Source organism: Gallinula chloropus, assembly GCF_964237585.1.
Source record: "Gallinula chloropus genome assembly, chromosome: 1".
Classification (NCBI taxonomy): domain Eukaryota; kingdom Metazoa; phylum Chordata; class Aves; order Gruiformes; family Rallidae; genus Gallinula; species Gallinula chloropus.
This window is the reverse complement of record NC_140085.1, coordinates 148,297,621-148,311,439: the sequence shown is the minus strand read 5'-3', so window position 1 is coordinate 148,311,439 and position 13,819 is coordinate 148,297,621.

The following is a 13,819-nucleotide window of genomic DNA, read 5'->3' as shown; positions in this document are numbered from 1 at the left end:
CTTTTCTGGCCTAGTGTCCATTATTACTCTTCCTCTGCTTGTAAAACATCACCTTGGCTTCAAAGTCAGCATTAGAAGTAATTGATAACACAGAATATTAACTTCTCCTAAGAATATATGTATATATATATATATAATTGTTGTACGTAACTGCAGGGAGGGGTTGACACAAATAAACCCTTGAAGAAACTAAATCATAGAATCATAGAATCACAGAATGGTCTGGGTTGGAAGGAACCCAAGGATCATAGAGCTCCAACCCCCTGCCACAGGCAGGGACAACAACCTCCAGGCCTGGATCTACACAAGGTTGACCATCCAACCTGGTCTTGAACAGCCCCAGGGACGGGGAATCCACCACCTCTCTGGGCAGCCTGTTCCAACACCTCACCACTCTCTCTGTAAAAAACTTCCCCCTAATATCTAATTTAAACCTTCCCTCCTTTAGCTTCAATCCATTCCCCCTTGTCCTGCCATTGTCTACCCTTTTGAAAAGTTGATTCCCCTCCTGTTTGTATGTTCCCTTCAGGTACTGAAAGGCTGCAATGAGGTCCCCCCAGAGCCTTCTCTTCTCCGGGCTGAACAAGCCCAGCTCCCTCAGCCTCTCTTCACAGGGGAGCTGCTCCATCCCTCTAATCATCTTCGTGGCCTCCTCTGAACCCTCTCCAACAGTTCCACATCTTTCTTGTATTGAGGGTCCCAGATCTGGACAGAGAACTCCAGATGGGGCCTCATGAGGGCAGAGTAGAGAGGGACAATCACCTCCCTGTCCCTGCTGCTATGCAGGTGAGAGAAACACACCGTGGAGACACATCCCTATGTGTGTGCAAATAAAATGTGGCTTTTACTGGTACCACTTGTTCAGATGTGGGAGAAGGTGTTTTGTTACAGCCTTCTCTCCCGTTCCTGACTTCCTGAGGATCTCGGAGCTAAAACAGAACTGGCAATCAAACAGACTTCACCCCACAGTGATTGTGCTGATCGCCCCGGTGCCAGCTGCAGCCTTAGGAGTGCACAGCGATAGGGAAGATGAGCGTGACAATCCGCACGCTCCCGCCAGAAGCTTCGGTGCACATCCGCATCCATAGGAGAGGAGTTCCAGCTCCTCTCTGAATTGTCACATACAGAGTTTTACAGTGGATTGTTTAATTCAGTGCACATGTAACTGCGTTTAGAATGATCCCTGGTAATGCTGTTTGGGCATTAATTTAGTTCCCTTCTTGTAAGATCCTTTACTTTTGCTTGGTGTTCAGCAGCGTGCTTCTTGGGCAGGCAGCACCTCTCCTGCAGCTGCAGAGACATTTGCCTGGGAGTTGAGTTCATCAGCCTGCTCGCCGAAACACGTGTGTGTGACTGTGCAAGGGAGCCTGGCAGGGAGGTGCCAGTCAGACTGTCGACCTTGCTGGAGCTAAAACTTTGCTCTGACACTAGCAAAAGGACGGTAAAGCACGGTTAGGCTCTCCAGAAAGCCTGGGAGATGCCTGTACTCCAGGCCTTGCTGCTTTGCCACTTTGTCCTTGCATGTGGCGTGCCCCACGCAGGACTCACGTGCCTGGGCGCTGCCTGTGCCAGGGCAGTGCAACCTCCCGTGGGAAGAGGGATGCAGGATGTGGGACGCAGGATGTGGGATGCAGGATACAAAATGCAGAGCTGCCGCTGCCTGCAGCCTGCCTGTCTTCTGCACTTCTTCCACCCACACCAGGGCCCTTTGCCTCTTGACTTAGTTCTCTGCCACTTGAAGCTCTTTAAAGAAGCGCTCGAATATCTGTGGAGAGAAATAAAGCGACATATGGATGGAGAATGATAGCGGTGTTGTGGGTTTGTGCACGTGACAACTATTTCACCACAAAAATAATGATTTTATCTTAACACCAAGGGCAGTTTTATCTCATCATTGCTCGCTGCTACCCTGAACCCGGTTTTGGTGAAGTTGTCCATCAGAGGGAGCTGCAGAGCAATTTATTAGTGGAGCAGCTTCAAGGCATCGTTGTTGATCACGGTAAATACAGGTATGGAATAAAACCACACCAACCATAGGTTCAGAAATTACTCTGGGCTTTTCTCCTTGTTATGGGGAGTTAGTTTTAGCCCTTCTAGGACTGATTTCCTCACCACTGTATCCAAAGTCCCCTGCTTTAAAGCACTTGTCTATTTTCTTTGACACCCCTCCCTGCTGTGCAGTTACCCCATTCCCACAGCACGTGCATTGTTTACAAGGCTGTTTAAAGTATTTGTGTAATCTCCAAAAAGGGAAATATATATTTAAAAAAAATCAGTGTTTTGTTTCCTGAGTCACTGTTTCTCCTACGTTGATCAGAAAAACTGCTAAGGGGATTAGAGAGGAAGCCTGCCTTTCCCAGGGTGGTATTGAAGAGCCACCGAATGCCCGCTGTGCAGGGACCCATGTCAGGGATAAGCTCTGTAAGTGCAAAGAGGATTTAGGTCCAGTCTGCGGCGGCTGGTGCATGCAACAGAGAGGGAGCCTCTGGCTGAAGACAGGGTTTAAAACCTGACCTGTTGATTGCCAGAAGCTGAGGGGGTTAAAGCAGGGCCACCAGTGCTCTGCACAAGTCCTGCTCCTACAGCATTTGCAGCTGGACACTGACTCTTCTGACAAAGACCGGGCACAGCTTGTCTCCCAAAACTTACGTGGCGGGGCAGGGAGTGTGGCGAGTGACCCACGTTCACACAGAAATGCACCTGAGGGAACCAGAGAGATGGAGCAAGATGCACGTGAGAAGCCAAATTTAGTCCCAGGTTAAGCTTCCCCGAGTCTAAGCAGAGAGGGAGCAGCCTCCAAGCAGGAAATCTGAAAAAACGAATCCAGGCGTGGCTGTCACTGCGGCAGGAAACCTGCCTGCACGGTGCGGTACCGGTAACGGCCCCGCTTACCCCGGCTTAGGGTGTTTCTGCTGCCAGCATTGACATGGCTTTCTTGCCTACTGATGGGCAGCCAGGCAGCCGCTGCGCTCCGATGGAGCTGTCAGATGCAGCCTGCCCATCTGCAGCCAAATTTCCCCTGGAAATCCTCAGGGATTTTGCCCAAGTGAGGCCACGCGCTGCTGGACTTCCCGAGGCAAAGGCTGTTTACGGATACGAAATAGAAACAAGCCCTGAAACTTCAGCCCTTCGTTATTTTATATTGGCTTCCTGTGGTCTGGGCTGGCTCCAGAGTTGTTGTTTTTTCTCACTGTTCTCATTACTCCAGGCAGTGATGAAACTGGATAAGCCAAATGACCAACTTGGCCTTGACATGGAAATGATGTCGTTGAAAGCAGGGGGGACCGCAACTGAACTGCCTCAGCCACCAGGATCTGAAACCTTTCTGCTTCATTTATGGTTAAAAACCAAACAGAAATCCTTGCTTCCCTTGCCTTCAGAGTTCCCCAGTACACATCTGCACTAAGGCACTGCATAAAACACCAGGAGAAAGAAGTCAGAAGACTTCCATAAGTTGGTCTTCCAAACCTGTCGATAGGAAACATCCTGAAATTTAACTTCCTGGTAGAGAAAACCCACATAAAGCTGAAGGGACATTTTAATTACGTTTTAACCCACAGAAGTTCCAAGGAAGGTCACGTCACTTGGAAGCAAACGCTACTTTTGGGTAACGATCTCCTTTTGCAAGCTGAACCGACAAAGCAAGTGTGATAAATGATCTTAGGCGGGACCGCTGGCGTAGCCTGCGCCGTGGTTTTGAAGCATCAAGGAAGGGTTCAAATACTTACACATTTACAGCAGGACTGGAGTGATTTATCTACTCTGCTTTATGTCAGCGCGTTTTTATGGCCAAATAGCTGAAGATTCCTGTTTTGCTGACAAACACCACGGAAAATTAACCCCCCGCCACTGGCTCGCGCTGCATAGTTCACATCGCTTTGCAGCAGCTGCAGGATGCATTCTTTATACTTAATGTAAACAAACAGATACATCCCAGCGTAGGGGACGGCTCCCAGGGGGTGCAGGGGGCAGCTGGGTGCAGCAGACCCTAACCTCCCTGGCCAGGCTACTGCCGGGGCGCTGCCTGTGCTGGGGCTGCCGGAGACTTTGATGGTTCTTGTCCTGGTCTGTGTCCTATCCAGATTTCTTAAAACTGGCTATTTTATTGTTTGGATATAAACCGGTTGGTGATTAGATGCAAGTGGGTTTGTTTAAATCAAAAAAAAAAGAAAAAGAAAAAAAAAAGGCCAACTAATTGAGTTAAAACTATGTGTTTTATGGGAGAAAATGCCCAAGTTAATTATGGTTACCATCTGTTTCATCAATACGCTCCTTCGCTTTGAATACCTCTGTTGTTAGGGCTGGTTTTAATATCTGTCTGAAATTTATTCCAGCGAGGAGGTACTTAAAAAATTACATTGTGCCGTTCCCCGTAATCCCTGGCAGACACCAGAGCGGTGGTGTCTGCGGTGACCTGAGGGTGCTCCCTCTTTAAAGGCAATATTGCGGTGGCTTTAGTCACTGCGAGCTCAGCTCTGTGTGATATTTTTCCAGGGATTTATTCAAGCAGGTGTTTGTGTCTGTGTTGCTGTACGAGGCGAACTGCAAACAAGAGGGGCATTCTTCTCCCTGTCTCCTTCCCACTACCTGATGGTAACTTAACTTCTGCAGTATTTATTACCAAAAACCCCGTGAAGAACACACCTCTCCCCACTGTACTTACACACATGCACTCATGTAAGCTCACACACCTTGCTCTGAAGAGCTATGTCACGATATATGAGATAGATAGATAGATAGATAGATAGATAGATAGATAGATAGATAGATAGATATCCTGAGAGTATCACAACACACTTGTATGACACAGTCTGGAGGACCAGAGTGACTGGACACAGCACGAGTTTCTACCCCCATGAATTTCTTTGCCACATGGGTCCATTTATCAGCTGTACGTTATGGGCTGCCTGCATTCACTGGGAGTACGACCACAAGCACTGATTCCCACCCAGTTTCCCAGGGGGTTGTGGGGTGTGTGAAATTAATGTGACGTGTTGCTGTTGGTAAATGGAAGAGGTCTGACTAGTGCTTGGTGATAGAAGCAAGATGGCTGTGAAGCTGGCACCCGGGAAACAAAACCCAGCAACTTCTTTTCGCAGCCGCCTGTCAGCTCATACGTGTGCTCTCCGAAACACGCATTTGGCTGAAAAATGAGAAGGTCTGACCCAATGCTTGTCATTTCCAAGGCTGGAAGGAATGTATGAATTCATGTGTACTGAATCCTGTGAATTCAAGGAAAACTAAATGGAGATTTAATCAGGTTCTGGAAGGAAAAATTAGTCGTTCTGCCTGCTTCAAGGAGAAACAAAATCATCCTTTATTATTCCTAGCAAGAGGACCGTGCTGCTCCCACTGGACACAGTGAAATGATGACTCCTTCAAAATCTTGCTGCTCTTACCTCTTGGGTAAACTCTAATCGACCAGGAGTGATAAAGAATTAGGCAATAAGGTTAGCAAGAGAGAGATTGTTCCTGAATCAGTCCATTAGGATTAACCAGGCTTTGTTCCATGGCAACCTAGCTAAGAATAATCATGACTGCAAATAGTGCTGTTCCAGTTTCTTGGGTGGAGCAGAGAGTGAAATCGCTACTCCCCGAACGCAATTGTTAATGTGTTTGGCCGTGCTTAAATGTCACTGCGGCCATGCTCCGGCAATCCAGTTAGCTGGGTCTGCTGTCGCCTGTGATGCATGAGCAGCCCGCAAGCTGAGTCCATGAGGTCTCTGTACTATACTGATTATTTCTGGTGGGATGTGATTTCTGACGTTGGCAGTTGAAGTTGACAGCGTTGTCTCTGCCACCCGGCCTGAGTCACCGGTGGCTTCCGAGGTGTGAACAGAGCATGAGAGAGATAGGGGCTGGAGTGGTCAGACTGGAAAATCGATGGGTCCTCACGATAAACCGGTTCTCAGGAATGTGCATCGCTATGGAGAAGTTCAAAACATCTTCTCTGCTCATTCATGCTGCAGTGCACAAATGCCCAGGTCCCCTTCTGGGTGCAGCTGCGCTGGGTCCGAGGAAAGGAAGTGTTACCAGTGAGCAATCTCATTGCAGTGATTTTTGTCAAGGAAAAACCTTGACAATCTTTTAAGAATCACAAATCTTGCATTGATTTATATTACTTGTTTTTATTATTCTACTGCGTGCTCTCCTACCTAAAAATATATGCAATATATTTTTATTTTAAATGCATCTGTCTAGATGAGTTGTTGGGGCCTGGAACAGGCTGCGCAGGGAGGGGGTTGTGTCACTGTCCCTGGATGTGTTTAAGAGACAGGTAGATGAGGTACTTAGGGATATGGTTTAGCACAGGACGGGAATGGTTGGACTTAATGATCTTAAAGGCCTTTTCCAACCTTGTGATTCTGTGAGTCTGTGTCTGTCAGGTCTGTGCTTGGAAGCTACGGTGCTTCCTTAATTCGCCAATCAGAGGCAGCATGAATCATTTTACCTATTTGATTATGATGACATAGTCATTTAAACAATGACAAGGTGCATGAATTCAACTGCTTCACTGCAGGCAACACCAAACTTACACAGGGCTCGGGGAGTATTTAGTTGTGTACATAAAATACTCTGGTAGGAAAAAACCCATTAATTTACTGACTTATGGTTTAATGTGCGTTTCCAAATGGTCACTTCTCCTAAAACTGGCCTAGGCCTTAGAAGAAGCTGTGTGCAGGGACACCGCCGCTCTTCACAGGCACCTCTCTTTGAGGGTAGATCTACGCATTTGGGGCACTTCCCAACGTCTCCTCCCCACATCCTTGCCAGGGCTGTTAATCCAACAGGCCCAGTTCTTCTGGGCACCCATCAGCCTCTGTCTTCAGGGAGTTTGGCTGATGCTGAGAGCAGGTGCCACTTTGTTCAGCTTTAGGTGTCTGGCCTGAACCTGTTGTCCAGGTTCCTCCATAAGTTGGTGGAGAGTGGCAGGTCCCATAGGGGCATGGCTTGGGCATTCTTGGGGCAGGTCTTGGGGGTGGGGGGCTGCCTCCTCCCCAAAACTCTGCCCTTCCTCTCCCAGCTGCAAAGGGGATGATGTCCCCAGTCGCCATTTGGCATTCAGCCAAAACCCAACCCAAAAGCATAAGGAAGGAGCAGAGATAGTTACCAGCCAAAACAATCCAAACACAGATTTATCAAAATAAAGCACTGTTTGTTCATCTGAAGGGATGTTGAGTGCAGAAGAGGGCATGAATGGAGAGAAGGCCATTCATACATTTTCCCATTTACTTCAGGCTCTCCTGTGAAGCTTTGGCAAGATACTTTTGGTTCAGTTGCTCTCATTCTTCAGTTCAAACACCCTTTATTATGGGTGCTTCTGACAGGGTGACAAAACCAGGTGGTACTGACAATTGCCCTTACACCCCCCCCCATTCCCTCTCTGTCCCCTTGTCCCACCTGTCTCCTTTGACAAGCCAGCACCTTTCAGGTTTCAGTATCTTCATTTGTGCCAGCTCTAGATTGGGCTGCTCACCTTCCAGGCATTCACCAGAGCATTCCACAGCTCACAGCATCCCTGCTGTCTCGCAATGGACTCGTGGTGTTGGCTGAACTCTGCTTTGCCTCAGAATCATTGTCTTTCCCAATTTTGTTTCCTTCTGATAACTCCCCCTTGATGCAACGCCTTACAGCCTGGCTGAATAATGGCAAGCCCATAAAAGTTACAGCATCTTTACAACATCATGTTCATACCAGCCACATCTACCACATGGCACTCGAACTCTTCAAACACACAGTTTCAATTAAAGCAATTCTGGAACCTGTTTACTTCTCAAATAGCCAGAAAAAAGGACCTGGGACATGTGCTTGTGTACAGCCCTGTGTGCCTTTGGGAATGCAGGGACTCTACCTTCTAAGGCTATGGCCGTGTAGAAAACATGGGTAAGTTTTGTGGAGACATTTCCTTCTGGTGTGTGTTGTTGGGAATCTCTATGCAGGTCTGCAGAAAGCCCACCTCATCCAATCACAGCCTTCAGGCCGTAGAGGATTATCCATGCAAAACAGAGCTGCTGGAGGCACACTCAGTGTGTTGGGCACAGGTACAGGTTACAACAAAGGGCCTGTCCATCTGAGGCTTTCCGTTGGTGATGTAGCCAGCTGTAAGAGCGGTACATGTGTCGTCACACTGAAGTTCCTGTTTGCCATTAGATTTTCCTTTCCTGGCAGAAGCACCATTCTGTGTCTTACTTTTGCCATGAGGGGGGAGTGTATATGGCTTACCAGCTCTGGTTTGATTCCACTCCCTGCCCCCTACACCGTGTCCTCTTGTGTATGCTCCTCTCAGGACGCCTGCCAAATCAACCAGTCGAGGCTGGAATCCTTTTCGAGATACTGCTTCAGGAAATACTCACACAGGAACAACAAAGGAGACAAAGCAGCCTCTCTGGTGTCCTCTGGCTGGAAGCTGAAATGGAGTTTGTCAACAGGAGAGAAGAGCAGATGGTCTGTAGGCTGGTGCTGGTGCACGGGGCCGTGCTTTGGGGCCGGACACAAGCCTGGGTAAAACAGTGACAGAGTGCCCTCCATGCCCACCGGCTGCTGAATGCTCACCCTGAGCAGGAGGTAGGACTGTCCTTGTGCCGCTTACCAGCAGCAGTTGTGGTTCTTCAACATTCTTTAATTATTTTTTAGACAAAAAAAAAATAACACACGCGCCCCTTCCCTAAGTGACAGGAATTTATTCAGCGCTCCGTGCTCTTTTGCCAAGGCCATAAAGAACGTCTCCTTGTTAATGCTTTGCAGGAGAGCACTGATACTTTTTCCAGCACTGACTTAATCTGTATACAGTGAAGTTTGATATCCTGCAGATGTTTGGCTAAATTCTAATAAAGCAGCCAGAGTGACCCACCAGGGGAATTTTATCATGATCCTCTCGAGGGAAGAAAACGTTCATCCCAAGGGATGTGTCACAGGTCAAAGAGAAACGCTCATACCTCCTCCTTGTTTTGTAAACACTCATCGTATTTACTCTTATTTACAACAAACACATACAAGCTGTTTGTCAGCAATTTGTCTTTTTATTTATGTACCGGCACGGTAACTAATTATTAGGAGCTCCACGCACTGCTAATCTCCCCATAATGGTATTTCTAGTATGACAACTTTCATCTGCTGACTAAACAAGCACAGTCTTGCCTTTTCTCAGCACGGCTGTGAGTCAAAACTAAGTCACTGGGATTTGAGGATCTTAGGGCTTGCCTGTATGTGTTTTTTTTGCATTGGTGCAATTAGACAAGTTCAAGTCAGAGCAACACAGCTCCCAAACATGGGTGAGACCACGTTCTTGATAAAGTGCTTATATAAGCCCAGCTCATCTGAATTGATTCAGTGTAATGCACAGTCCACACTACCAGAGTTTTGGAAGGATCAGAGGAGGAACATGACAATGATCAGAGGGCTGGAGCACCTCCCCTATGAAGAGAGGCTGAGGGAGCTGGGCTTGTTCAGCCTGGAGAAGAGAAGGCTGCGGGGGGACCTCATTGCAGCCTTCCAGTACCTGAAGGGAGCTTATAAGCAGGAGGGGAAGCAACTCTGTAAAAGGGTAGACAATGGCAGGATAAGGGGGAATGGATTAAAGCTAAAGAAGGGAAGGTTTAGATTAGATATTAGGGGGAATTTTTTTACAGAGAGAGTGGTGAGGTGCTGGAACAGGCTGCCCAGAGAGGTGGTGGATGCCCCGTCCCTGGAGGTGTTCAAGGCCAGGCTGGATGGGCCCCCCCTGGGCAACCTTGTGTAGATCCAGGCCTGGAGGTTGTTGTCCCTGCCTGTGGAAGGGGGGTTGGAACTCTATGATCCCTGGGGTCCTTCCCAACCCAGACCATTCTATTACTCTATGGACCAGCTGTCCTGGTGTGGCTGAGACAGTCCCATGGACGTACCAGTGATCCCAGGATGTTTTTTTCTGATGATATATGTGTGAGAATTTGGAAAGAGCTGATGGGACAAGGAATCAGACATCATGCTGCTCACCAAGAATGGGAGATTTTGACCTCTGCCTCTCTGTCAGATCTAGGAATTGGGGGCAGAGACTTGGAGCCTACAACTGGTTGTTGGAAACAACACAACACTGGGAACATCCCGCTTTCACGTCTCCTCACCCCAAATGACCAGTTGCTGGAATCACACTCCCTTTGCCACATACCCCAGAGCAGCGAATGTGCTTCTGACACAGAAGCATCATGCAGGAACCTCACCACAGGACCGCTCTCAGGGTAACTGTTCTCTACCACATGCCCTGCTGTGCATGACGCATCTCCTGTGTTGTGGGGGATCTGTCTGTTCCTTTTTTCTTTCTTTTTTTTTTTTTTTTGTAAAGCCTGGTCACCATGTGCTGATGGTGTAGGTACACAATGTGTTTGCTTTGGCAATGAAAGCAGCTGAAGAATTTCCCACTTCATCCCCCAGACCAGCTGTGCACCCTGTCCCTCTGGGTTGTGCTGATGCAACTGTTTGCAGACGGGCAGTGTAAGCCGGGGCAGAGAAATAACGTATGTTAAAAAGTAACTTCCATCAACACCACCCACCTGCAACTGCAAGGGGGACAGTGACTTGTGACCGGGACAGGAACACACTGCAGAGGGCAAGTGATCTCTTTTTTTAATGTATCATTACAAAAGTAGTTCATACAGGACTTTGGAAAAGTGTTAGGGGCAAGGGGGTTAAAGCCACAGAAATGTGAAAAACAAGTGTTGAAATAAATAGAGCAAACCACCAAGATGACATTTGGAACGACACTAATGTGTTGTCATCCACCACCAGTATCAAACATACTCCTTCAATCTGGCTGATCTAATATCAACAGAGCAGCATGTATCTAAAAAAAACCCTCTACAAGAACATTGCAGATGATACCCATCTTGCCCTGGGGAAATGATAAGGGAAGACAGCAAACCAGGTATGACATCTCCTAGAGGCATCATTTCATGTGTGGTTAGAAGGCACTTGTGTTCTATTCTCTAATGAGGGTGGTGAAAACATGTGGGGAGAGGAGAGGAGGGGAGGGTAAGGGAACGGAGGGGAGGGGAGGGAAAGGGAGGGGAGGAGAGGAGGCATTACATCTCAGCTAATAATTAAAGCACACTGACACTGAAAGTTGGTTTCTCAAAGAGTTTTCTCTTTTTTTCATTCAAAATAGAGACCATACAAGTTCAGCATGAAAAAAAAATAGAGGTAGCATTAAAGCTTCATTTTGGATGCTAAATTTACTGGAACAAATGTGAATGCTTTTATTGCCACTGACAAATTTAAAAACAAGTCTTCCTTCAACCTGTTTTTTTGTCTCATAGCAAGCTGTTATGGTTGAAAAATCCCACCTCTTTCCAAACACACAGGGCGTTAAGCCAAAAGACTCCTGTATGAAGTCTTGTTTGAAGGAGTATCTTTGACTCAAATGGAAACTTTCAGGGAGCTCCTAGAGCTTGTGTTTTGTAGGAGTTTGGACTAACTGTTTACTAAGTTTTTTCCTCCACTGACACTCAATGAGCCCACATGGATTTTGTCCCACCACCCTGAAGTGCTACTGGCAAGAAAAATGAGGCATCAAGGTTTGATGTGCGGCCAGGAACTAAACTGTCATCAGCTTTTAATGGTGGCTCTCCAGGCCCTGGTTTTCTCACAGATGGTCTCACTCAAGGGAAGAGGAATGAGAACTTCAGATTCTGCAGGTGCAGAATCTTCCTCCTGTGACTAGAAACAACACTGGCTGTTCTCTGACCCTTCAATGTCTTTTCCCTTTGATGTCAAATTAAGCTAGCAGATGCATCATGAATCTTCTGCCATATTTTAAGTGCTGTTTGGATGTAGTCTATACAGTAACAGCTTCTAAAATGGCTTTGCTCTAAACAGGAGAGGATTTAACATGCATTTTTATCTCATACTAAGAAAATATTTCAGAGTAGGATTAGCCAAGGAGACGGTGTTTGCATTTCAATCACTTTTCTGCCTGCAGTTTAAATCCCAGTTTAAAAATCTGACTTTCCCAAAGTCACAATTTGGTGTCATTTTCCCTGCCAGTGCTGGAAATCCCATGAGATCACTGGTGATCCTATTCCATAGGTTTGGGGGTGAAATCTGGGCAGAGTTCCTGTGAGATTTTGGCTATGCATAGAAAGAAATCATAAACCTGTCCCTTCTTTCTCGGGCCTTGATGTGGGGCGGATGACTCCTGCCTTGGTGCTGTGGGATTTGCTCCTGCTCGTGGGGCTCTGAGAGGAACGCCTGCCCCAGCCCAGCTGCTTCCTTCCCTTCCTGCTCTTCCCCACTGCTGCCTCTTCCACCTGCAGAGCTGCACTTTTAGGACCCAACCTGCTGTTCTCTTAAACTGTGCTTCAGTCTCTCTTGGCAACTTTCGCTTGTGGCCTGGAGGGAAATATTTTCTTAAAAACCTAAAAAATGACAGATTTCAGCTGTTGGCCTCAGCAGTTTCTTAGGAACTACATCATTTCCCTGATACTTGCAATCCAGTAACTGGAGAGGAGGCAAGTTGGCTGGCTTTGGGCCAGGGAGCGGGTTCCTCTGCATATGCCTGCAATCATCCCAGTCCATTGCCACAGGCGCCACTGGCAGTGTCAAGAAAACAAAGACATGATAAAGATGCTTTCAGCCTCTGCAACTGTGTACAAAAGAGAAGCGAACAGCCTATTGCTGCTTTAGGCAATTAAGAAACTGCAGTCCCCAGAGATGAATGAGGCCGGCGGTATTCATTTCTGCACAAGCGCTGTTGGGAACTGTGGGAAAGCCTTGCTGTTTCCTGAGCGTCAGACCAAGCCCTGATTCCTGAGAATCAGGCTCCAAGCTTCCCCCTGCCAAGCAGGCTGGCACTTAGTCGGGGGGGCTGGTGGCCACAGAGGATGAAAAGCCAGGTAGGATGACATACCACCTCACCCAGGGGGGAGACACGTGCTCCCCTGGCCGTGTGAATGATGCATCTATTTGTGGATCCTGTCCTCTCCTTCTTGTGTGCTTAGTCACACAGCAAACTTCTGGGGATTAAAGTTCATTAATAAAACAGAAAGCTCTCTCATTTGCTGGATATTAGAAAAAAGAGGCACAACTGTTTCTTAACAGAAATGTATTAGATGCCATAAGAATAAAATGAGACAACAGTTACTACGGGGGTAATTGCAACCTCATATACGTTGACAGGTTCATTTTACAGTACAAGTCCCTGGTAGATTTTATGTAGACCTTTATGTCGTATGCAAGCTGTCACAGCACAGTTATTACTAAACAGAGACCATTGCTGCTTTAACATTTTGGGGCTTTTTTTGTTTGTTTAGATAAACACCTCTGTCTCTTCACTCATAAATTTAGGCTCCTTCCTCGCTGCAGTTGAGGGCACGCAAATCAGTGGGGATCTGCTACTGCTCTTAGACGGGTATGTCAGAGGGTGAGTTTCTGTGTAGTGCCTGGTTCTCTTTTAACCAGCACTCCCAAGAGTCACCACTTGGATGGTCATGGCAGCTCCTGACGCAGGAACAGGTAAGGGATGGCACCAGAGCAGTGCTGGAAATGAGGATGACGTTCCTTAGGGCCATGACCTAAAACTACTGAAGCCAACGGTGCTTTGGCCCTTTGAAAAATTTATCATGACTTGCCAGTCCAATATTTTGGATGTTGGGTCAAAATGCCTCTGAGTTCTCATGGAAATTTTTCTTCCTTTCTTTCTGAGTGGCAAACACACCAGTCCAGCTGTGCAGGGTAATATGCCAGGGATCAAGCTTATCTGTCACTGACCAGGGTAGTTTGGTGAGGGAGGAAAATATAACCAGAACTGGGTGGCAAACATGTCTCACATAACACTTGTATCTGCAGGGCT